Source organism: Neofelis nebulosa, chromosome 15 (assembly GCF_028018385.1).
Source record: "Neofelis nebulosa isolate mNeoNeb1 chromosome 15, mNeoNeb1.pri, whole genome shotgun sequence".
NCBI classification, from domain to species: domain Eukaryota; kingdom Metazoa; phylum Chordata; class Mammalia; order Carnivora; family Felidae; genus Neofelis; species Neofelis nebulosa.
In genome coordinates, this window is record NC_080796.1 from 33417749 (window position 1) to 33441995 (window position 24247).

The following is a 24247-nucleotide window of genomic DNA, read 5'->3' on the forward strand; positions in this document are numbered from 1 at the left end:
TCCTCAGCAGATGCTGCAGGTCTTCCATTGGCCCTGCCCTGTCCCTCCCTGTCACCTATCTGCCTGGGCTTGGGCTGTCCACCCCACACACGAGGCTGCTGTCCCCCCGCCTCCTCTCGGGACTGACTTCAAACTTCAAACTGACTCAAACCTACTTCCTGCTCTCTTCTTCTGAAAATTCCTTCTTCCTCCCACCCCTGCTCCCCCTCTGTGGCCATATCTAGGTCCTCAGGGCTCTCCTAGCACGTGAACTCTCTGCCTTGCCCGCCTTCCTCTCTCTTCCCCCTTGATTTCATCTTGGGCCCCTAGCAGGAAGCAGAAACCGAAAAGAACCATGAGGTGGCTGTGCCCAGTTTGTCACTGGACTCGCCCCACTGTGCCCACCCAGTACCTAGCAGGTACCTAGGAAAAGGACGCTGCTGTCCAAGCAGCCCAGGAGAGAAAGAGCATTCTGGCCAAGAGGGATGGCCTGCTTCCTGACAAGTGTCTGCCATTCAGACATCCCCAGGGGCTGTCTGAGGGGACATTTTTTACCCCTGAGGAGACACACATTACCCAGACCTCAGGGCCTGTCCCACCTGCCAGGTAAGTTCTTTCCTTCACTGGACACAGAGGTACAGCCTTCTCAGGGCTCCCGGGGAAGTGGGCCACACAGACAGGTAAACAAGTGTGACCACATAAGGAGCAGACATTTGCCATGAAGCAGAAGGCAGTCGGGGGGGGGGGGGGGGGGGAAGGCACTGAAGCGAGAGGGAGCCTCTGTGGCACCCAGGCAGCTGGAGCCTCACTCTCCAGACTGAGGCTTCTGGCCATGGTTCCCCCTCACCTCCCCTTGGCCTCAGACTCTCACACTCTCTCCTGTGCCTGCAGCTGGGTCCCGGTTCTCTACCCGCCCCTCTGCTTTTCTCTCTCTGGCACTCTTTCACCCCTGGTCCCTTCTCTTCTAGTGTCGCCGCCTAACTGCACCCCACATCACCCCTTTCTTCTGGGCTGCATAGCCAGCCGCCTCCTGGACTTCCCCCCACGGTCACAGCCCTACCTCCAGTACTGCACAAGCACAACATCTCTCCCCACGAACTGAGTACCCCCATTCAGTAGCCCAAACACCATCCCTTGGAGCCATCATCCTTGACTCACCCTGCCTTGACTCACCCAGGCTGCTGTGAGACCCTGTCTATTCTCTCGTGTCCTTCCTGCCCACTCCTGCCCTACCTTCCACTCCCACTGGGGATACTGAGTCCAAGTCCCAGCCTCTCACTGCACCTAACCTGTTTCTCCCACAACACCCTTAAGCACAACACACTAGCCGCCCACACAAGGCCGCTAAAAAGTCATCCTGGGATGCTGCCTGGTATATGTTGCTGCCCATCTCTCAGAAAAACCTTCAGTGTCTCCATTGCCCACAGGACTGCGCATCCCAAGATGCTCCCCCTCCAGCCTCTGACCTCCTCCACCTTCCTACGTCCTCCTTCCTGCCCTCCTACCTCCCACCACTCAGTGACTCCACCAAATTTCATAAAGCCTCTGGGCTTTTGCTCATGTTGTTCCCCTTCCTGGAATGCCTTCTCTTTCTCTCTATTGGGTGAGTGAAATCCTTCCTTTACAGCAGGATCAAGCTCTACCTTCTCTGGGAAGCCTTCCTCAGAGCCCCAAGCATCAGCGTACCCCTCCCCAGGCACTGTGGCCATGGCTGTCGGTGGCACTCCCTCCATCAGGGCACCAGCTGCCTTGAGAGTCTGAATAGTTTCTCTGTGCACAGTCCTATCTCGACCATGCCTTTCACTGAGCTGGACAGCCAGCACCAGTGCTGGGCTGTATAGAACAGAGACTCTCGGGAGCCTGGGTAGCTCAGTCAGTTAAGCATCTGGCTTCGGCTCAGGTCATGATCTCACCTCTCATGAGTTTGAGCCCCTCATCGGGCTCTGTGCTGACAGCTCGGATCCTGGAGCCTGCTTCAGATTCTGTGTCTCCCTCTCTCTCTGGCTGCTTCCCAGCTCTTGCTCTGTCTCTGTCTCTCTCTCTCTTTCTGTCTCTCTCTCTCTCTCAAAAATAAACTTTAAAAAAAAAAGAGGCTTTCTACGGGATTGTACTGATGGTACATGGCAGGTTCTGGTCAAGAACTTGCTGCCTCCATCCCCCTCGTGGAGACTGGTTTTCAAATGACCAGAGGCCCACTCCTTCCGGTGATGCACGGGAAATAGGACGCCGTAATGAGAGGAAAGCTGGCTGCTCGGTCCCATCCCCTCCAATCAGAAAGTACCATTTATGCTCAGAGTTCAGCACTGAGCATCACAGGGGGTCCCCAGGAAGGAAAATAAGACAGGTGCCCCCGTCTTTCAGGAAAGGGAGTGAGAAAGATGCCCCCTCCTCTAGGGCTTAGAGCCAAGTTGACTTGGAAGTCCTCAAGGGACCACACCTCCCCTCAGAGACAGAGGAGTCCACGTCATAAACCCAACTCACCTGGTCCAAGTTCCCACCGGCTCATTCCCACCCAAAGGTCCAAGAAGCCTCCCAGGCCTCTGCTGATCTGTCTTGGGAGGCATGGCAGACCTCCCTTTCCGGGTCTCAAGTCGGAACATGAGACAGAGTTGATAAATGGCCACTGACGCAGTGGTTGCTGCAGGTCGCGGTGCTTGTGTGGGTGTTGTGTGGTCGTGCAGATGGGGTGGTTGCGACTGCTGTTGTGTGCTTGTGTGCTTGCTGCAGTTTACCGTAGCAATTGCTGATGTTGGTCATATGGCCCCACAGTGTGGTGGCTGCAGTTGTGGTTGCTGGGGAGTCTGCGGTCATCGTGGTTGTGTGGCCGTTGCAGGTATTCTGACTCCTTCATCACAGCCTGAGGAGGAGGCCAGCTGCAGGGAAGGTGGCCTCTTGTCACCTGACACCATCTCAATTCCCGGCACCCGGCTGAGCCCAGGCAAAAGGAAAGGAACAGGCAGAGAAAGGAAATCTTCTCCGGGTGAGCGGATGTTGGAAGCATGAGTCTCTCCAGCCCCACAGCCCCTCCCTCTTTGGCTGCTGGTGATGCCCCAGCACAGCTATGCAGACCACTTACCCAGAGCTGGGCGAGGTCCAAGCACTTGAAACCCTGAAGGCTCGCCTCTGCACAGCACCACCTCTGTTCCCAAGGATACTTTCCTGTGCAGAAACATCTGCATCACCAAAAATAGACCTTGTCCCATCCCCCCTGCCCTGAGGTTGTCAAGCAAGCCTGGCCAGACAGTGCTGATAGCCCTCAGGCAAAAATCAAGCAAACTTCTGTTGTAGGGGGCATATGGGAAGACATGTCTCACCTCAGGTCACAGTAGAGACCCAAGTAGAGGGCCCAGCCTGATGCCCATCCGATGCCCACCTCTGTGATCTTGGACCCAAACTCAGCATGAGGCAGGGCAAGCTGGTTCAGCCCTCCAATAGGCAAAACCTGGGCATCTCCTTGCTCACCTCCACCCACCACTGTTATGAAGGCCCCATGAGGGATTCGAGTCGTACTGAGGCTATGTGGTTTCCCCAGCATGGCAGACAGAGACACTCAGTTCTTAGTACCCAGGATGGAACTTTATATCTGCCTCAGGGAACCTGGGTCCTGTGCGATATATCCCCTCCCCTGAACTCTGCTCCCAATCAGAAATGTAATTGTTTTAAATGTATTAGTAGATAATACTCCACATGGTCCAATAGCCAAATGCACAAAAGGGAATACAGTGAAATACACTATACACTCTCATATCTTTCCCTTAGCCACCAGAGATCGCTTATGAATATGCAAGCAAATATGCACATGTATCCATATAAAGAAACATGGCACGTGGGAAGAGGACAAACCTTGGAGCCAGACTGCCTGAGTTTGAGACCCAGCACTGCCCAATACCAACTGATACATGACCTTGGGCAGCCTCTCTGTACCCCAGTTACCCCCATCTGCAGAGTATGACACAATCATAGTACCTTCTTCATAGGATGGGGGTGGGCTTAAACAACACATAGGAGCTTTCACTGTAATGGATGTTCTTTTCTTTCCTCTTTTACGGAAACGATATGCACTGCTTTGCACATAATAGTTCTACACCTTATCGTTTTCACTTCCCAGTGGATCAGTAGCTCATTCCCCTGTTAGTACATAAAGAGTTTCCTTGGTCTATTTCAGGGTTGCATAGTATTCCATTGGCTCAGTGCACCATAATTTATTCAGATGATCCTTCTTGGATGGACATTTTGGTGGTTTCCAATATTTTACTCTTACAAACAATGCTGCAATGAATAACTTTGTACATACTTTATTTTGTCCAAAAGTGATTAGGATAAATTCCTAGAAGTAGAACATTAGCCAACTGGTATATATGTTTGTGACTTTTTGCCATCCATAAATGCTGCACAGATTCAACATCCCATAAGCAACATATAAGACTTTCTGTTCCCCAGGCCTGTACCAGCAGAATGTATAAATAAATTTTTTTATCTTTGTCAATTTGGTACGTGGAAAACAGTAAATATTATTTCTCTGTAGTTTTATTTTATAATATCTCTTATTACACGTAATATGAAGCATCCTTTTATAAAATCATTTGTTTCCTTTTCTGTGAACTCTGTTCGTATCTTTTGCCTATTTTCTTATTATATGGTCATTTTTCTTATTGACTAGTGAAAGGTCTTTATATGTATTATTACGTATCACCATATTTTTCCTGGTTTAGCATTCCTCTGTAGAATTTGCTTGCTGGCTTTCCATACATAATTTTTAATGCAGTAGAAGTTATCCATTTTTTTCCTTATGGCTTTTGTATCTTATGTCATACTTTGAAACTTCTTCCCCATTCCAAAATAGTTATTAGATTACTTCTTTTTTTAATGTTTATTTATTTTTGAGAGAGAGGGAGTGTGAGTGGGGGAGGGGCAGAGAGAGAGGGAGACACAGAATCTGAGGCAGGCCCCAGGCTCCAAGCTGTCAGCACAGAGACCGATGTGGGGCTCGAACCCACGAACCATGAGATCATGACCTGAGTTGAAGTCGGACACTTAACCGTCTGAGCCACCCAGGCTCAGGCCTAGATTGCTTCATAATCTCCCACAGTTTGTTATTGCACTTGAAAAAATTTAAATCACTGAACTTTCCTGGTATGTTTCCTGATATAAGAAGTGAGGTATAGATCCAACTTAATTTTTTTCCAGATGGCTACTCAGTTGTCTCCACACTATTTATTGAATAATTCATCTTTTTTCCCAATGATTTGAAATGCCACCATTATCATAAACTAAATTCCCAATAGGTTTTGGTCTATTTCTGGATTTCCTATTTTGTTCCAACTGCAAGATGTCCTACACTATTTTAATTACTGTAGTTTTATAATATGCATTATAACATCTAGGGCTAGTTTCCCATTCACTTTTCACCTTCTTTTTCCATATGAACTACTTGTTTTATTGCGATTTCTTTTAATTTGTAGGTTAACTAAGGCAAAACTAACATTGAATATGTCATTGACTATGATGTTGATTCAGATTGAAGAGAATTACATTTTTTCAGAAAACTATCCAATATATCAGGCTTTACAAACTTAGGGGTTTCCGAAGACCACCCTCAGGTTTGACAGTTTGCTAGAAGGACCCACAGAACTCACTGGAAGCTGTTGTACTCGTCGTTACAGTTCATTACAGTGAAAGGATTAACGCCAGCCAAGGAAAGAGGTGCAAGATGCGTGCCGGGCAGAGTCCAGGAAACTTCTGAGCACTGAGCCTCCAGCCTTCCTGATGGACCCACGGACAGCACTGCTCTCCCCAGCGGGCACATGCAACCATACAGAGTAGTGACAGCTAGGGAAGCTCACCTGAGTGTCCAGAGTTTCTCCTGGAGCTCAACCACAAGATGGGACTGACTGCCCATGGAGCTGACGTTTAGAGCAGAGCAGGGATAGAGTGAATAGCATGTAACCCAAAGCTCCTGTCCTGAATCACATTGTTAAACTGTTTCGTGTGGCCTGAGAGCCCCCCCCCCCCCCCCCCCCCCCCCCCCCCCCGTCCCAGTAAAGAAAGACATTCTTATCAGGCAGGACATTCCAAGGTCCTGGAGCTTATCTCCCAGGAGCCAAGGAGAAAGACCAGAGCTCTCTTTGAGTAACGTCAGGTTTTTTTTACAACACAAGTTTTTAAATGTATTTACATGGAGTTGAGCAATATAGTCTCTAAGGTTTCTTTTGATTCTATTCCTCTGTGGTTGTTATCCCCTTAGCATTTCTTTTTTTGTGGCTATTTCCTTCTTTTCTCTTGACAAAGTTATCTGACAATTTATAATTCTCTTCTTTTTCCTTTTTTATACAGGCTTCACACCCAGCATGAAGCCCACTGCGGGGCTTGAACTCATAACCCTGAGATCAAGACCTGAGCTGAGATCAAGAGTTGGACACTCAGTTGACTGAATCACCAGGCACCCCAGCCGACAATTTATAAATCTTATAAATCTTATTGCTTTTTAAAAGAATTAGCTTTAGGGCGCCTGGGTGGCTCAGTCAGTTAAGCGACCCGCTCTTGATTTGGTTCAGGTCATGATCTCACGGTCATGACATCGAGCCCCAAGTGGAGCTCTGGGCTGGGCGTGGAGCCTGCTTGGGATTCTCTCCCTCTCCTCCGCCCATCCCTTACCTGCTCATGCATGTGCATGTGTCTTCTCTTTCTCTCTCTCTGGCAAAATAAATAAATAAACTAAAAAAAAAAAAAAAAAAAAAGAATTAGCTTTAAATTTAGTTATTAGCTACTTGTTATAATTTATTAATTATAAAACTTTTTTGTTTTATAATTTATTCATTTCTGCTTTAACATTTATTAATTTCTTCCTTCTGCTTTCCTTAGGTTTATGGCCTTTTTTCTAACTACTTCAGTGGGATGCGTATTTCATTTTTCATTCCTGTTTAATTTTTTATTAATTTATTATTAGACTATGTGTATGAGTCAGGGTTCTCCAGAGAAACAGAATCAATAGGATACTGATTTATATCAATATAAAAGAAATTTATGGGGCACCTGGGTGGCTCAGTCAGTTAAGCACCCGACTTTACCTCAGGTCATGATCTCGCGGTATGTGAGTTCGAGCCCCGCATTGGGCTCTGTGCTGATAGCTTGGAGCCTGGAGCCTGCTTCGGATTCTGAGTCGCCCTCTCTCCCTGCCCCTCCTCTGCTCATGCTCTGTCTCTCTCTGACTCTCAAAAATAAATAAATATTTAAAAAAATTAAAAAGAAATATATAAAAGAAATTTATTCTAAGGACTTGGCACACACAATTACAGAGACTGAGAAGTCCCAAGATTGGCAGGCAGCAAGCCGGAGCCCCAGGAGCACTGGTGGTGTGAGTTCTAGTACAAGTACAAGTCCAAAGGCAGAAGAGGATGATGTCCCAGCTCAAAGACAGGCAGGCAGAGAGAAAGAATTCTTTCTTCACCTTTTATTCTAGTCAAGCCTTCAACAGATTGGATGGGGCCCACCCATACTGGGGAGAACAATCTGCTTTGCTCAGTTTGCCAATGCATATGTTAATCTCATCCACAAACACCCGACAGAAACACTCAGAATAATGTCTGACAGAATAGCTGGGCCCTATGTGGGCCCTGATCCTATGGCCAGGTCAAGTTGACACAAAGAGTCTCACTATGCATTCTTCTCTGGACACTGCTTTAATTGTATCTTTTATGTTCTGAGAAGTTATATTTTCACTATTGATATTTCATACGTAATCATTCCATTTTGATGTCCCTTGTAGCTTACAGCAGGGATGTGGGTTTTTTTATTTTTATTTTTTTAACATTTACTTATTTCTGGGAGAAAGAGACAGAGTATGAACGGGAGAGGGGCAGAGAGAGAGGGAGACACAGAATCGGAAGCAGGCTTCAGCTTATTAGCTGTGCTGACAGCTCAGAGCCTGAAGCGGGGCTTGAACTTGCCAGCAGAGAGATCATGACCTGAGCTGAAGTCGGACGCTTAACCAACTGAGCCACCCAGGCACCCCTATAGCAGGAATGTTTTGCTACTAAATTTAGACTAAGCCATAAGTACAATGACTTTCCCTTTTGTATAAAGTTGACTGATTCTCACAGGCTAATACAAAGGTGAACCAGGACCTCCTCAGGGCCCAGATGTTGCTTTGAAAGGATTCTCTAAGGGGGCACCTGGACGACTCGGTTAAGTGGCTGACTGTTGGTTTTGGCTCAGGTCATGATCTCATGGTCGTGGGATGGAGCCCCATGTTGGGCTCTGGGCTGAGCGTGGAGCCTGGTTAAGACTCTCTCTCTCTCTCTCTCTCTCTCTCTCTCTCTCTCTCTCTCTCTCTCTCCCCCCCCCCACCTCTCTCCCACTCACACATTCCCCCTCTCTCTCAAAAAAAAAAAAGTGTAAAAAAAAAGAGGATTCTCTCAGAACTTGAAAAACCTCATTTAAATATCAATAGAAACATGTACCTTTTTTGCCTAAACAGGTTTCTTAAGAACCAAGGTCAAGAATTTCTCTGTTGAATCTAAAAGGGGAAAACAGAAGCCATCACTTCTCTCTTATCCAAATGATCATAAATAAAAATATTATTAACAAAAATTATAATAACTATCATAATACCACCTAAAATATGTTTCCTGTGTTTTATACATGACCTCTTATTTCATTTTTGCAGGAGTTCTTAGAGATATCATACTCTACATCTTAAAGATGAGAAAACTCAGCCTCAAAGGAGATACATAACTTGCTTAAGATCACACATCCTTTTAAGCGAGGGAGCTAGGATTTCACACTGGTTGTGTCTGATTTAACACTATAGGAAAGCAAACACTACTGAGCCCATCTTTACCCTCTATCTTGTTCACTGACCCCGTCCCCCTCCATGTGTTCCAGGGCCCCTAGGAGATTAATATACATTCCTTAAAATGCCTACCAAGGCTGAGATGGAGGGAGGCTAGCTTTGGCCCTCTGTAAGTTTGCTCAAGGTAATGTATCTCTCCCTTTCTTGATACACAGGTGGTGCCGTGAGATCTAATTAAATGTTAGATGTCAATTAGGTGCATGCAAACCCTTTGGTCTCACTACAGTGTCCTTCGGCACATTCCCTCGTTCTATAAAATCTGTAGATTAAGGTCCAGATTTCGCAGAGAATAACTCTGCAGCCGGATCACCATCTGCCTGATTCCCCGCACCCCCCCCCCCCCCCCCATCAGTAAGTTACCCTGAATAAAAGTCTATATCAACTGTATGGCGTGGCCTCCTTTCGTGTTTTCAGTCTCAAAGTGCCTTCTCAGTTTGGGGAATACTTTGCAGTCCCTCCTCCACCTTCTATGCAAATGCAAATGCAAAAGCCTATGCATTTTTTCAGGATGTCTCTCTTGACTCCCCTCTGCCCCAACTTGTAGCAATAAGATGGTTCTACTTCCTTTGGCAAAACTTATTTTCCAGGCAGAGAGAGGACGTTTGCTATGGTCCACCATCGATTAGGGAGAAGTCCAGCCCAGAATTCTGGAACAGAGACAGGCAGGCCACCAGCCACGGAAGGCCTTTGCCTGCAGAAGCCATATGGAAGAAGAAAATACTGAGCCAAGCACTAATGAAGAGGAAGGAGAGGGAAATCAGGGCGGGGGCTGGGAGAGTGGGGGTTAGGCACAGCTGCTTCAGGAGGGGGACACTGACCATGGATCTTGCATGTGCTGGACACACCCATCACTCATGCCAAACCCATCCAGTTCAACTCAGCTGTCTGGCAGCTGCCCTTTAATGCAACGAGCAAACAACTTGCTACATTGAAGGTTTCAGTTAGTGTCTTTGGCCAAGTCTCAGCGGGAACCAGCACAGACAACCATGGGGGGGCTGAAGGCCCCAGGAACAGCAGCCAGAGCCCAGGCGCGGCTCAGAGTGCCAGCCAACTGGGCGCATTATCAGAACCCTGCTGCAAAGAGATAAGGAACGTCCTGATCCAGCCCCTAGAAGAGCAGGACTTTATATAGCAGCCTGTGTAGGCTGCAAGGGAATGTCCTGGCCCCAGGCCTCCCAAGCCCAAGCAGAGAGGGGAGTGGGTGGGTGAGAAGCCAGGAGCTTATAAATAACCTCGTGTGCGCTGATGGGCTCAGTGGCTGTGTCTTACCAAAGCCTGAGATCTTGGGGAGGAGGGGTCACCTACAGATCGTTTTTATCTTCTTTATACTCCTCTGTATTTTCCAAGTTTTCCACAATGAACTCGAGCCCTTCTTACAGTCAGCAAACATGAACACCATGTTTAAAAAGTGAAAAAGAGAGGCCCAAAAGGAATTCCTTCAGCTAGGAATTCTGGTCACCATCCTTCCCCTGCTCATGAGTCCCCAGTCCTGGACCAGTCAGTCCTGTCCCCTCTTGTCTGATCTCTCCCAGAGATGCCCTACAGGTGCTTGCATGGACCCATTTCCCCTCTCCTCCAGGGTTCCTGCATTGCCCTTAACTTCCCCGCCCCCACCAGTGCAAATGTCACTGTTCTTGGCTTTGTTGTCTTTAGATAAGACGCCCCTGTTCCTCATCTCTGCCTGGGTGCAGAAAGGTCACTTACGTATGTCTGTCCTGCCTGCTTCCTGGCCTCCTAATGCTAACTTAGTAATGGGGGCAGGGAGGGGGGAAGCCATGATATTCCTGTATAGAGAATGTGCACTTTATGCCTCAGACTCCTTGTCTGTAAAATGGAGGTAATAATAACACCTGCCTCACAGAAATGTTATTAAGAATAAAATAAGAGTGAATGCAAAGTGCTTGACACATTAGAAATGCCCAGGTTGCCTCCTTCTCCACACTCACCCACCCCCTGAAGGACCATACTTACCAAACTTGGCCAACCTGACTTTCATTGTTTCCAAAAATAACTGCTCCTAGGAGGTGTGAGGATTCACCATCTTGACACTGGTAGTGATTCAAAGCAGGAGTTCTAAAAATGCTTCGGGAGGTGGCAGGCTCCTTGGAATAATAGCCTTCAAAGTGCCTCCTTATAAGGCAGCAGCCTCATTTGGATGTGTGAGTCATGGTTGGGCTGCTAGATAAACAGATAAAGGAATAAACATGTTGTTACTTTGTAGTAACGCCTTATGTAGTAGTCTGAGTTCAGCTCATGACCCTGGGGCAATGTTGAGGAGACAAAAGTAGGCGAAATATCAGCCAATCCCTATTTTTTGAGCAGTGCTATGTGCAAAGAGGCATTGTGCTAGGATTCGAAAATGAAACATAGACCAGATATGAAAGAGAGGCTGTGAAAGAGAGGCCAGTCTAGCTGAGGAAGTAAAATGCAGATTCAGACAGAAAGCTCACTCAGCAAACAGGATATGAGCCTGGCAGGTGATAAGGTGGAGAGTCTGGAAGAGACCTTCCACAGGGTTCTGGAGGTCAGAGCAGGTCTTGTGGAGAAAATGAACATCATTAACAAGTGGGCACCAAGCCTTGTAGTTCCCAACGCAATCAGGTTGGTCTGAGAGAAAGGATCTCACACGTTAATGTCAACAAGGCATGGGGCACACCTAAGTACGCCATCTTGTTTGATCCTGATAACGGTATTCTGTGGTGTTATTCCCATTTTACAGAACAGAAAACAGCAGCTCAGAGAAGCTCGGAGAGGTGGAGTTATGTGCTGAAAGTTACAACAGCAGAGGCAGAATTGGAACTAAGTTCTGCCTGCTCCACAGCCTCTGCTCTCGCTTCTGTCACCTGGCACCACTGAGACCTCCCTTAAAACTGTGTCCCAAGCCATGGGCTGTCTGTGACCAGCAATGGAGCTCTCATTCCAAGGCTGTGGCCTTCCAACAGAGAGGATGCTGCCCAGAGAGGCTAGCAAATTCTTTGGAGCTATATCAACATTGCATTGCCTGCCAATATCATGAGAGAAGACGGGGTGACCTCTAAAGCCCAGATCAGAATAATAACTTTGATGACATTTTATAGTTTTAAATATTTAAGCCCTTCCTTCCACATACTAGTATTTTTCCCAATTCAGAAACTCATCCCTTTTATCACCACAACAACCCATAATGAGCCGCATGAACTTTTCAGGAATGACATGGGAATAAGACAGGAACAATCTTCTAAAGGTGATTTTTGCCCCCCAGCTTTAAACCATTCAGTCTTGGAAGACTTTTGCGACATAACAAACAGCACCCGCCAGTCAGCATCGGAAAATTCCTCAGATGCACCTGGGTGCAGCCGATACTATCCTCCAAAGGGCCAACATATCATCCATGACCCTTGGTGTTATGCCCAAAGTCAACTGACACCAATATTACACAAACCCTAGGTATCACATTCCTGAAGGCATCAAACAGCAATTATTGAGCGCCAGGCTCATGGTTCTTAAAACCAGTTTGAAATTACAATCCAGTAATTCTTACAGTTATATAGAGTCTATATAACTATGTCCTAATCATGAAAGAAGATGGGAGAGCCCTTTAAAAGAACAGTGTTATGGACTGTTACATTTCCCACCACCACCACCAAAATCCATATATTGAAATCCTAACCCCCAATATGAATATATTTGGAGAGACAGACTTTCAGGAATTAAGGTTAAGTGAAGTCATAAGGGTGGGGCCCTGATTCCACAGAACTGGGGTCCAATAAGAAAAGGAAGAGCTCCTGGTGACCTTTCTGTCTGTCTGCCTGTGCACAGAAAACAGGCCATGTCCGGAGGACCCAGCAAGAAGATGGCTGTCTGCAAGCCAGGAAGAGAGGCCTTACCAGAAACCAAGCCCAATGACTCCAGAGCTGTGAGAAAATGCATTTTTGTTGTTACGCTCCCCAGTATTTTGTTATGGTGGCCCAAGCTAATGCAAACAGGAACTCAGGCTGTAAGGGAGCCATAAAATCAATACCCAGGGAATGAGGGCAGGGGACAGGGTACAGGTCATGGAAGTGACTTCCGCTCTTTTGCTGGGAGCAGTGTTGGAGAGTGTGAAACAAATACCATTCCTCTTCCATGAATTTAGTAATACTAAACCTGGTCCAGGAAGTGTGACTTAGGTACACAGTAAGAGTGGCTTCCGAACCCTGCCTCCAGGATGAGTCACTGTGGAGCCTGCTCCACAAAGCCGAGTGCCCAGCGGAAAGCTGATGATAACCTATACTCTCTGGAGGCAGACAGATTCTGAGAGTCAGGGAGAAACTGAGCCAGGTACCCTCAGTGCCTTTTCCCAGGCTCATTAAATTGTTAAACCACTAGGGAGAAGAGAGGAAGGGACAGAGAGAAGCCAAGAGTATTACCCTAATCAAACTCCCTCTGTATGGAAACATGAAGAGAGGGGAAAGAACGTTCCTCTCAACACTCATCCTAGTTCTGTTCCAGGCAAACATATACCCCTCTTCAAGGCTCTCCAATACAGTACAATGTGTGTCCAGCTTTCAAATAAACAATAAGATTCACAACTTGCAAAGAAACTCCCCTTATTACACACATACACACACACATACTTAAGCAATCCTAGGACACATCCCACATGGAAGGTAGAAATGTCCAGTTGCAGAAACTGGGTAAGCTAATTTGTGGCCTTAGTTCAGAAGGGCACAATAAACATGTGTTGAACATGGCTTGCACCCTTACAGCAGTCTCTTACTCTTTTGCTGGAAGATGGGACCATTCATTCATTTTTTTTTTTTTAACTCAACAGATATTTGCTAAATGTTTATTATGTGCCAAGCATCATGCTAGGCTGATTGATCCGGAAAACAAGAAGCCAAGAGATATTGGCAAACAGCAGCCCTAAACCAGCTATTTGCCCAGGACACCTGTGCCATAGTCCTTGTCTCCTCCCCAGCCCTCAACCTCCTTACCCAGTCAAACACCAAGTACTGACATTCTATTCTTAATGTATCAAAACCCCTTTACTTTTTTCCATCCTCTCTGTTCTTCCTGGGTCTAGGCCATCATGTTCTCTTTCTTGGATTTCTGCAGCAACCACTTAATTGGTTTTCCTGTTTTCAGACTTAACTCTCATCCAATCTAACTGCCACACCACAGTGCACAGTAAGAAATTTGGCGTCACCTAAAGATCTACCCTTTGTCTGGGTTCCTAGGAGGAAATCCCTAAACTTGCAATTTTCACAGCAAGAGGAGTGTCTTTGTTACTCAACGTTGGGCCCTCATTTATGCTCACGAGATGAGTCAGAGTGGGGCTGGCTGAGTCTGAAAGACCAACCAAGTGATTGTGGGTGGGGCTTTGGGCCATGTGACAGCCTGACCTTCAGGGAGGGGAAGTAGCCTGGAGCTTAAGTTCAACCATGTAAGTTATTATGCAATCAACCATGACTAGGTAATGAAGCCTCAATAAAAACTCTAGGGGCGCCTGGGTGGCTCAGTCGGTTAAGTCGGTTAAGCGTCTGACTCTTGGATTTCAGATCAGGTCATGATCCTACAGTCATTAGGGCTCGTTCATAGGATCGAGTCCCACACTGGGCTCCACCCTGACAGTGCTCCCTTACTAAAGCTTGCATGAACTAACGTGGTTGGCAATACTTGTGCCTATTCATGTAGAGATGCTGGGAAGTAATGCATCCTGAGGGCCTAGAAGCTTCATGTTTGGAACCCTCCTGATTCCAATTAATTATATCCTTGACTAATTCCAATTTATATCTGTTTATTATAATAAAAGTGTACTCCTAAGTATAACACTTTCCTAAATATCAGATTATCAACTGTGAGGGTAGTCATGAGAACCCTTGAATTTGCAGCCAGATGCTATGAAGAAAAGGTGATCCTGGGGACCCCGAACCTGGGGCTGGTGTCTGAAGTGAGGGCAGACTTGTGGGGACTGTGCCCTTAACCTCAAGTTGACTAACTCACTGCACACAGCCAGAGGGGTTTTCTAAAATGGGACTGTGATCACATCACATACCTGCCTAAAACCTTTGAGGGATGTCTCCTTTTCTCTAGGATGAAGTCCGAAGCCAAAATACAGCTCCCAAGACCTCTGATGCTTCTGGCCCTACATAGCTCCTCAGTCTCATATCCCTCATATCCCCCATTCCCCTGCAAATTTGGTATTCCAGCCACACTGAGCCACTTGCCACTCCCTAAGCCTTCCATGCTCTCTCATTTTTTTCAGATCTTAGAACATGTGGCCCCTCATCCTATAATATTCTCTCCTCTCTGCCTTTCTCCCACACCCTTCTCTTAGCTAACTCCTAGAAGTCCTTCAAATCTCAGCTTAGATGGCACTTCTTCTGGGAAACCTTTCCATATATCCTCCACGAAGTCAGAGCTGGGTGCTCACTCCTCTCAAGGGACTTAGCCCACGTACTGAAATGGCCTGGTTACTGGTCTGTCTCTCCAATCAGACCATGAACTTGGCGAGCATGAGGACTGTGTTTTCTTCCCTGTTATATTCCCCAGTAGTTAGCAGACTAACACAGAATTCCAAAGAGAGAAATGATACCTTTGCAGAGAAGAAACCTGGTAGACATCAACATGACTGGTGGTAAATGAGTAACTACACAAATGGGTTTTGGAAGGGTCTCCAGTCTCTTTGGCGGAGATTTGGAAAGCACCCTGGTTGTATCCAGTAGACAATTACAAGTTATCTTCCAAGATGATTCCGCCCAAAGGTTGTTAATCTTATTTCATTTGAAGTTGATTGTTGTGGGTTTCAACTTTAGAGGATAATTTTAACTTTGTCTACAAAATTCTAAGAGAAGTCCCTATCTTGAGGTTCTGTACCAACTGTGAATTGCCCTTTGGATGTTTCTTTGACCTATCAGTTTTCCACTCCATCTACAAGGTTATATGGCATTTGTGAAGACAGGGACGACAACAATGTGTTTAAACATAAATAATTGGATGATTTATTAAAGCAAAATTTATTACCAGTTCATACATGCCATATGCATCCGTCCGTGCTTTCTTACTAATCAATACTTGATAAAGCACTTGCTGATTAGGTGAAATGGCATCTCTTTTTCCCTCCTTTTAGCTTTCAGTTAAAGAATCAGCACAGACTTTTTCTTCCTTTTCCTTCCTTTCCTCTTCCCTTTCTGGCATGGAATAGTCGGCACCATGGCCCCACCAGGTACTGACAGCAGGAGAGGGCTTCCTTGTGGAGGCCCTTTGATGGCATACCTACTGGTGCCCAAGGACACAGGATGCTGGAGGGTGGGGGCAGGGAGTGGAGGTAAAAGATACACCTGGTATGATTGGGAGATTGATTATATTAAGCAAATAAGTAATCGTATTGAGCAAACAGGTACATATTGAGGATAATGAGAGCCAGGTTGAGAAAGGAATTGCAAACATAAAGAGGGAGAGAACTATAAAGAACCATGAACGTGGAATGGAATTGGATGTATAAACATCAGCTTATTTTTTTAAGTATATAAATACAGGGATATATAGAAATAGCTACAGGTTTCAGTATGTGTATATACATATTTGTGCATACACATACATGTATTTCCTAGCTCCCTCCACCAAAAGGGTCTAGAAGCAATGACACCCCACTAACAATAAACACACTAGGTGGCCAGATCTTGATTCCTAAACACCATCCTCCACTGAAAGGAAGCAGTTCTCCCTGGGGAAAGGGGTAATCCAGGCTGCAGCAGGAAAAGTACAAGATGAATCAGAGTCATGTTGTTGTATCAGACTGCCAACAAGTGCTGAGATGATGGGGGCGTGTCAGAAGGATGTGGGAGCATCCTGGAAGGAACACTGGTCGTGTCTGAGACGGTCAGAGTATCAAGCTAAACAAGGTTGGCAATGGAATACAATCTACTGAATAAAATGAGAGCCCTTACTAAAATAAATCTATAAACAAACACAGAAAATGGGAAAGCTCCTTATTAGAGTAACCTGCCAATTAACAGAAGGAGAAGGAATGATGGAAATAGAAAACAATCATTTGGCAACTTTCAGAGTGGTGGGTGCAATAAACAGAGAGAAGAGCAGCCCCGAGGAGCCACATCGAGAAAGTTATTAGCCCTGCCTGGAGATTCAGGAAAGGCTTTACTCGCAGAGGCGCCATTTGAACTAGTCCTTGAACGAATACATTTCTACCGGGCAGGAAAGGTCATTCTCTACAGATTAGGGAGAATTGGAAGATGCTAGTTCTAGTTATGTCATAAATGATTAATAACTTGCCAAAGCCCCAGGGACAAGTTTTCTCCAGTCCTGAATATTCTCTGTGATACCTCATCACACCGCACAACAGGATTCCCTCCTCATATTCTTTAACGTAATTATATATTTGAAACAACTTCTTCCTCTGTTCATTTTCTGATAACATCTGGAACTCCAACATCATGGTAGGGCTTCAGCCTCCTCACTCTCTTTTTTTGGTCTTTTGCTCTAGGTCTATCGTTAAGAATTTACCTTCTTCCTACCCTGTTACTTCCTGTTTTCCTAACTTCAGGGGCTTTTTATTCTTTGGGGTGCAAGGTTTCATTCTGCCTTGAAGCACTCTTCCCATTAGCTGGGGGATTTTTTTTGACAAGAAAGGTGTATCTAAGCCCATTTTCTGTAAAATCTGTCACTGCCTAAGTGGTACCCTGCTGCTTGAGGCCTCATCTGTCTCCATGGCAATGTTCTGAAACTATTCTGCTTGTGTAAGTTCAAGGCCCATCAAATCACTTATCATAACAGAGCCATTGTAACCCACCAATGCACACACATACACGTTCCGTGCATCACAGCAACATTCACAAATGCAGCCACGGTTTGTATTCGTTTCAAAAATCCTTTGAAACAGACAGGCCACTCATCAGCTGACTCCATTTACTCATTCACTCATTCATTTATGTATCTAGGCTTCGCGGAGGAGACACAGACATAAAACACCTCCTCCTGGGGGGCTGGGGGTGAGAATCAGGGATGGCTTCACCAAGAAGTGGCCAGCTGAGACCACCGAAGAGGAAAGGCTTTCCGGACAAAAACAAAGCGTGGGCAAAGGCATGAAGGTGTGAATGAACATTCGAGGTAACAAAGGAAAAGTGTTTGATAATGAAGCAGAAATGGGATGGAGGAGGAATGTACAGAGATGAGACAGAACTGGTGCTAGACAGAGGGGTAGCACTGAGGTCCTGAGGGGCTTGTAGAAAATACTAAGGAGTTTGTACTCCTTAAGCAATGAGGAAGGTCTTAAGAGGAGGTGCAGCATTATCAGATTTGCATTCTAGAAAGCTCTCTTCTACTGCTGCCCCAGGTTTAATTAAAGGCCCAGAGCCAGGAACAAGCCAGAAACAATCTGACCAGAGATCAACTTGGGGGGTGTGCACAGGAAAAGAGTCAAGCACCACTTAAGAGGTAAGCCAGGTTCGACTGCATGACCAATTAGATGGAGGAGTGACAGACACCTTGAAGATGGCTGGGCCCATGTGATGTCAAAGAAAGAAGCATAATGGGGGGAGAAGATGAAGCACGTAGTTGGGGACAAAGATATTCTTGTCCTCCACTTTCCCCACACCTTCAATTCTCTATCACAGGGATAATACAATGACAAGCTAATCCCCACTGAGGTAAGATGTAAGGGCTTAACATGTGACACCCTCCACCGCCACCACCCCCTCCCACCCCCCAGCCCCCCCGCCACCAGGAATCATGTTTTCAGTTAATAAGAGAGTACCGTGCAGCCAATGCTAATCAAGGGAATGACTCTCCTATAGTGAAATTCTGGGCAACGTGACGGGCAAGTTGGGGGATGTTTTCAGGTGGGGAGATCTTCCCAGCATCCCTAAAATCCCATCACAGAGGCTATGGCTAAAACTCTTAGTGAAGAGAATGCTGTTAACATTTCATCTTCATTCCAAAGAACCCCGTTCACGCCATAGATAAAGAGATCTTCCTCCTGGGCAGGCTTCTGCTCTCTTAGCACGGGGTGATGGGACAGCAGATGTCACAGAGCTATGGGGTCGCTGAGTTCAGACCCTGGCCCCGCCATTTACTTGTGTAACCGTGGTCATGTTAGTTAACCTTTCTAAGACTCGATTCCATCATTCATTAAGCAGGGGCTCAGAACACCTGCCTCTCAGATTGGCGTGAGCCTCGATGTAAATGGCAAGGTCGCAGTCCACATTAGTGCCTTCTTGCGCCACCTCACCCTTACCCCCACCATCTCATTTCAGATTTGAATCTTCATCAGTCACTCTCGCTACCTCCACCATTTATCACAGTATCTTTCAACACCCAATTCACTTGGAGAAGCCTCATTCTCTCCACGTTCATGGGCTATTAGCTGCCCTGACAACTTCAGGTGATGAAAAGCCACCGTTCGGGCTTGGGCGGCAGGCGCTCAGAGCCCGGCCGTGAGGGCTGTGCCCCAGAACCGCCTGCAGGAGGCAGCATCGGGCAGCGTGAGGCCAGCCGGGCCGCCTCCTGAAAACCGCTGGAGCCCGGCTGGGAGGAACCGCCGAGGAGGCGCTGGAATTCAGACTCCAGGTGACAAAGGACTCAGTTTACGCACGCGGCTCTGACACTCGGCCTCCCAAGGAGTCGGGTCTTTGGGGAACAGGGGAGGAGGGAGTGGCTTCGTGAAAGCACCCCGGGCCCCAGCAAGTCCAGCGAGGTTTTTCCCACACCCACACCTGGACTTAGTTACCTTTGAGCATGGCACCCGTCCTCCAGAAGCAAAAGGCATCTCCTCCTTCCCCAGCCTTAGGGCCCTTGTTGCAGACGCCCCTTCCTCCACGATGTGACGGGATGAGATGGGGAGCTAGCTCCCCCACACGCAGTTTTAGCGGCTCACGTGCTCAGCCCCATTCGGGAGTCCTGGAGGAGACAAAAGGAATCAAGGCACACAGCTCCTGACCCTTCGGAGCTATTAACATTGTTGAAGACGGGCAGATGTGAAACCGGAGAAAGACACAAGGGTACACGTCCTCACGTGCTCTGTTTCTGGGCGGGCACCGCCGGAGGCTCCTTGTTCCCCCAGCCCCGGGGCACATGGCCTGGCCCGGAGTGATTTTTATGATTTGTGAATTCATTTACATGGAAAAAAGAAAGGGACAAACTGATTAAAACCACCCAAGGCTGCCCAGAATGTGGGATCACGGTAGGGACAGATGACCCGAGCTGTGGAAATTGGGAGAAGGGATTTATTAATGCAGGTGGCATTAAGCGGCCTGCAAGATCTGGAGGACTTGGTCACTGGGGGCCTCAGAGCTCAGAGCCAATGAGAGACGGTCGTCACTAACTCTCCTGTTGACTTGAGCTGGGGTGGGGAACTGCGATGTCACCATGACATCACCACCTTCCAGGAATCACTGAGTCAGCTTGAGGCCGCAGGCAGGACCCACTCACTTCCTCCAACAGCGGGGGCCACTCCCCACCCCTGGCAAGGCTTTGAGCCTGGGTTTTCACCACCATCCACCAGTGCTCAAGACAGTGAGGGCCTGGCCCAGAGTCCGTCAGCTGGGCAGGGACACACTGGCGTGGTGCCAGCGGCACTCACTCCCACGGCGACCCATGCTGTAGGGTCCGCTGAGGAGATAGGTCCCTGAGGAGAGGTGGCCCTTTCAGCTTTTCAGTCACTTGTACCTCCTTGTGAACAAACTGAGGTGTTTCTTTCTTTTTTTTTTAAGTTTATTTATTTTGAGAGAGAGAGAGAGAGAGAGAGAGAGCAGGCACGTGAGCAGGGGGAGGGGCTGAGAGAGAGGAAGGGAGAATCCCAAGCAGGTGCCACACTTCAGCACAGAGCCCCACATGGGGCATGCTCTCATGAACCATAAGGTCATGACCTGAGCCGAGATCAAGAGTTGGACACTTACCCGACGGAGCCACCCAGGCCCCCTGACAAACTGAGGTGTTTCTAAGGAACTAAGTTGTGAAGGAGGAATTAGGCAGGAAAAAGTAAGGGGAAGTTGGGGCTGGGGGAAGAAGTGTCAGAACAGAGGTGGGGAAGGCTTCAAAAAAAACCACAAAACCTTGCCCACTTCACAAACAAGGGTCATTCCAGATACAGTGTCATACCTCAGTCAGCGTGGGGAAGCAGGGGGCTTGTCCGGCCCCACTGCTTTCTTGTAAGGTGGGCAACTAGACGGCCATACTCATCCAGTGGCCAGAAACCCAGGAACAGGGCCAGGGCTATTTGTAGCCCTCAGGTGATGACTTTCTCTTGCCCCTTCCTCCCCCAGATCAGACCCTCCCCTTCCCTGTTAGAGGATTGAAGCCAGAATCTGTGCATACTATGTCAGAGTCTATTTTGCCTTTTCCTTAAACCCAGTGCTCTGTAAGTTAGTCTTATGAAGACAAAAATTAACCAGTAGGCAGTAATGAGATTTTATAGCATGGCGAAGGTCCTGTACTTTCTTCCTCTCTCTCTCTCTCTCTCTCTCTCTCTCTCTCTCTCTCTCTCTGTCTCTCTCTCTCTCTCTCTCACTGCCTCCCCCCACCCCATATACACACACACAACCTGCTGTTTTGATCTTTTATCATATTCTTTCACTTAATGCCAACAAAAGCCTACCAGGTAAGTATTGCCATTTCATAGACAAGAAAACTGAGATTCAGAAAGGTGGAAGAAATTTTCCAGGGTCACCCAGCTAGTGGGTGACAAAGCCAGTCTCAGAAGCCAGGGCTATCTGACTCTAAGGAGCTGGGGCCTTACTACTCAGATACTCTGACTCAAAATAAGAGCCTCTCCTGAGTCATAAATTATAAAATTAGAATTTCACTCAGCAAGTCACAAAATCTTAAGGTTGGAAGACATTTTAAAGGTTGTCCAGGCAGATGTCCTGAATTACCTGAGTAATGTCCTGGCTTCTGCGTGGAGACACCAGCTCCAGAGAATGCATTGTGTCCTGATTCAGCCAACGCCCGCTCAGAATTATTAAACATTTCTTTTGGGTTTGAAGCTGAAATCTCTCTCCCTGTAATGTCCACACACTGAGTCTGCCCTCAGGAATGTGGAGGACCTTGAGTAGTGTGTCACTCCTGAATTGTTTTTCTCTAGACTACATGCTCTAGATTCTTCTTACCTACTCTCATGTGGCAGTTTCTCATTGTCTGAATGGGGTCTGGTTCGACAGGTCAGTCTCACAGTGAGACCCCAGCATGACTCCAGTGCTCAGGAAGGGAGCTGACCAGCCCAGAGAAGAATGGGACCAGACTACAACCCCTTCATTTTATCTCACAGATCTTTTTGTTGTTGTTTTCTTTTAAGTGTTTATTTGTTTTTGAGACAGAGCATGAGCAGGGAAGGGGCAGAGAGAGAGGTAGACACAGAATCTGAAGCAGCTCCAGGCTCTGAGCTGTCAGCACAGAGCCCAACGCGGGGCTCAAACCCACGAATGGCAAACTGCGAGATTGTGACCTGAGCCAGTCAGTTGCTTAACCAACTGAGCCACCCAGGCACGCCCACAGATCTTTTTTTTTTTTTTTTTTTTTTAATGTTTATTGATTTTTGAGAGACTGAGACAGAGCACAAACAGGGAAGGGGCAGAGAGAGACACTGAATCTGAAGCAGGCTCCAAGCTGTCAGTGCAGAGCCTGATGCAGGGCTCAAACCCACGAACCGTGAGATCATGACCTGAGCTGAAGTTGGATGCTTGATTGAGTGAGCCACCCAGGTGGCCCTATTTCACAGGTCTTAATATGCTGGAGACTCATTTTGCTCTTGTTATGAATGAAAACCTTTAAGTGCCTTTCCCCTGTGCTGACCCCTAAGCCACATCCTCTCCCACCCCTTGTCCAGCTGGGTTTCTGATGTTCACGACCTGTTCTTTCCATGTAGACCATGCCTAACAAGTACTCCTGGGCAGTCTGGCCATCCCTCTGCCCCGGTACCCCTGCCCCACCAGGGTTCAGCCTCACCTTCCCTCTGGCGCCAGCTCTGTCTACTCTGAGACCCTGCCAAGGGGTCCCCCTGACCCAGTCACCCCTCAACAGGCATGCTAGCTTTTAATTGTCTGCCACCTTATGCACCCCCAGGCGTCACCTGGGAAGTTCTGGAGAAGAAGCAAGGGCCACGGTGTCGGGCCGTCCCTCTGCTGAAACACAATCTGCCAGCATTTCCACTGCCATGCATACCCTGTATAGGTATGCATACAAGGGGTTCTCCTCCCACTGATCCAAATCTGCTTTCTACTTCCTGTCACCCCACCACCTTGCCCCCCCACCCCCATCTGTGGCTGGTGGGCAGGGCACACAGTGCCTCACCCCCTTCTCATCCCTTCTGAGTCTTGCTCTAAGCTCCTCTAGGCACCAGATGAATATTTCTACAGGACAGGTACTTCCTTTGTGTCAACGTCTCTATTCTCAGCATGATGGCTTAACGCATTGCTCTATGCTCAGACCCCCAAGCCTTGCTCTAGATACAGAAAGGGAATCTTCTTGAAAAGTAGAAAACCTTTTCCTTCTCAAGAACCAGGCTCTCAAGATTATTGATTATTAGCGTGGTATGGATTTTTTTTTAACCCAATTTAAAACATGAAGCCGAGAAAGACATCTTTGTTCCAGGATGGGGCTCCCCTGAAACCACAAACCCATTCAACGAGTAGGAACCTCTTGGTTCCTGAGAGCAAAAATCCAGTATTCCAATCTGAAAAATAATATCTTCTTTCTTCTTTATGCCCAAGACAAACATCTGAAAGAACTTCCCTCTTTTGCATCCCATTCTCCTTACAGTCTTCTGTCCTTGCCACCAAATCCTTCATGTGTCCCAAATTCTGTTTCCCCTAGATCTCTACTTGACTCTTAATGTTTGGGTTTTTTTTCTAATTTTTTTTTAACATTTATTTATTTTTGAGACAGAGAGAGACAGAGCATGAACGGGGGAGGGTCAGAGAGAGGGAGACACAGAATCCGAAACAGGCTACAGGCTCTGAGCTGTCAGCACAGAGCCCGATGCGGGGCTCGAACTCACAGACCGCGAGATCATGACCTGAGCCGAAGTCGGACGCTTAACCGACTGAGCCACCCAGGCGCCCCAATGTTTTTTTTATTTTTGAGAGAGAGACAGAGAGACAGAGCATGAGCAGGGGAGGGGCAGAGAGAGAGGGAGACGGAATCTGAAGCAGGCTCTAGGCTCTGAGCTGTCAGCACAGAGCCCGATACTGGGCTCAAACCCACCAACCATGAGATCATGACCTGAGCCGAAGTCAGATACTTAACCGACTGAGCTACCCAGGTGCCCGCCTACTGGACTCTTCATAACTACTTCTATTAGTGATCTTTTGAGGGTCTGTTTCGCTCACTCATCATCCCGCCTTGTAACATCATGTTCACATCCTCCAAAGGTGTGTTCCCATCTGCTCATCTCACTGGGCTTTCAACACAGGTATTAGCATATTAAAATATATTTTTTAATGTTTA

General features: G+C 47.3%; 1 long non-coding RNA gene across 2 annotated transcripts; it reads right to left on the reverse strand.

Annotated features, from left to right (window-relative positions):
- Positions 1-731: 731 nt before the first annotated feature.
- LOC131495653 (uncharacterized) lies at positions 732-22281 on the reverse strand. Of its 2 annotated transcripts, XR_009254047.1 has the most exons (5): positions 21679-22281; positions 19536-19705; positions 10816-11008; positions 3056-3138; positions 732-2907 (listed from the first exon to the last, which is right to left on the reverse strand). It is a non-coding gene; the product is annotated as an uncharacterized LOC131495653 (long non-coding RNA). The 2 variants fall into 2 exon arrangements; XR_009254046.1 differs by lacking the exon at positions 10816-11008.
- Between the last annotated feature and the right edge of the window lie 1966 nt (positions 22282-24247).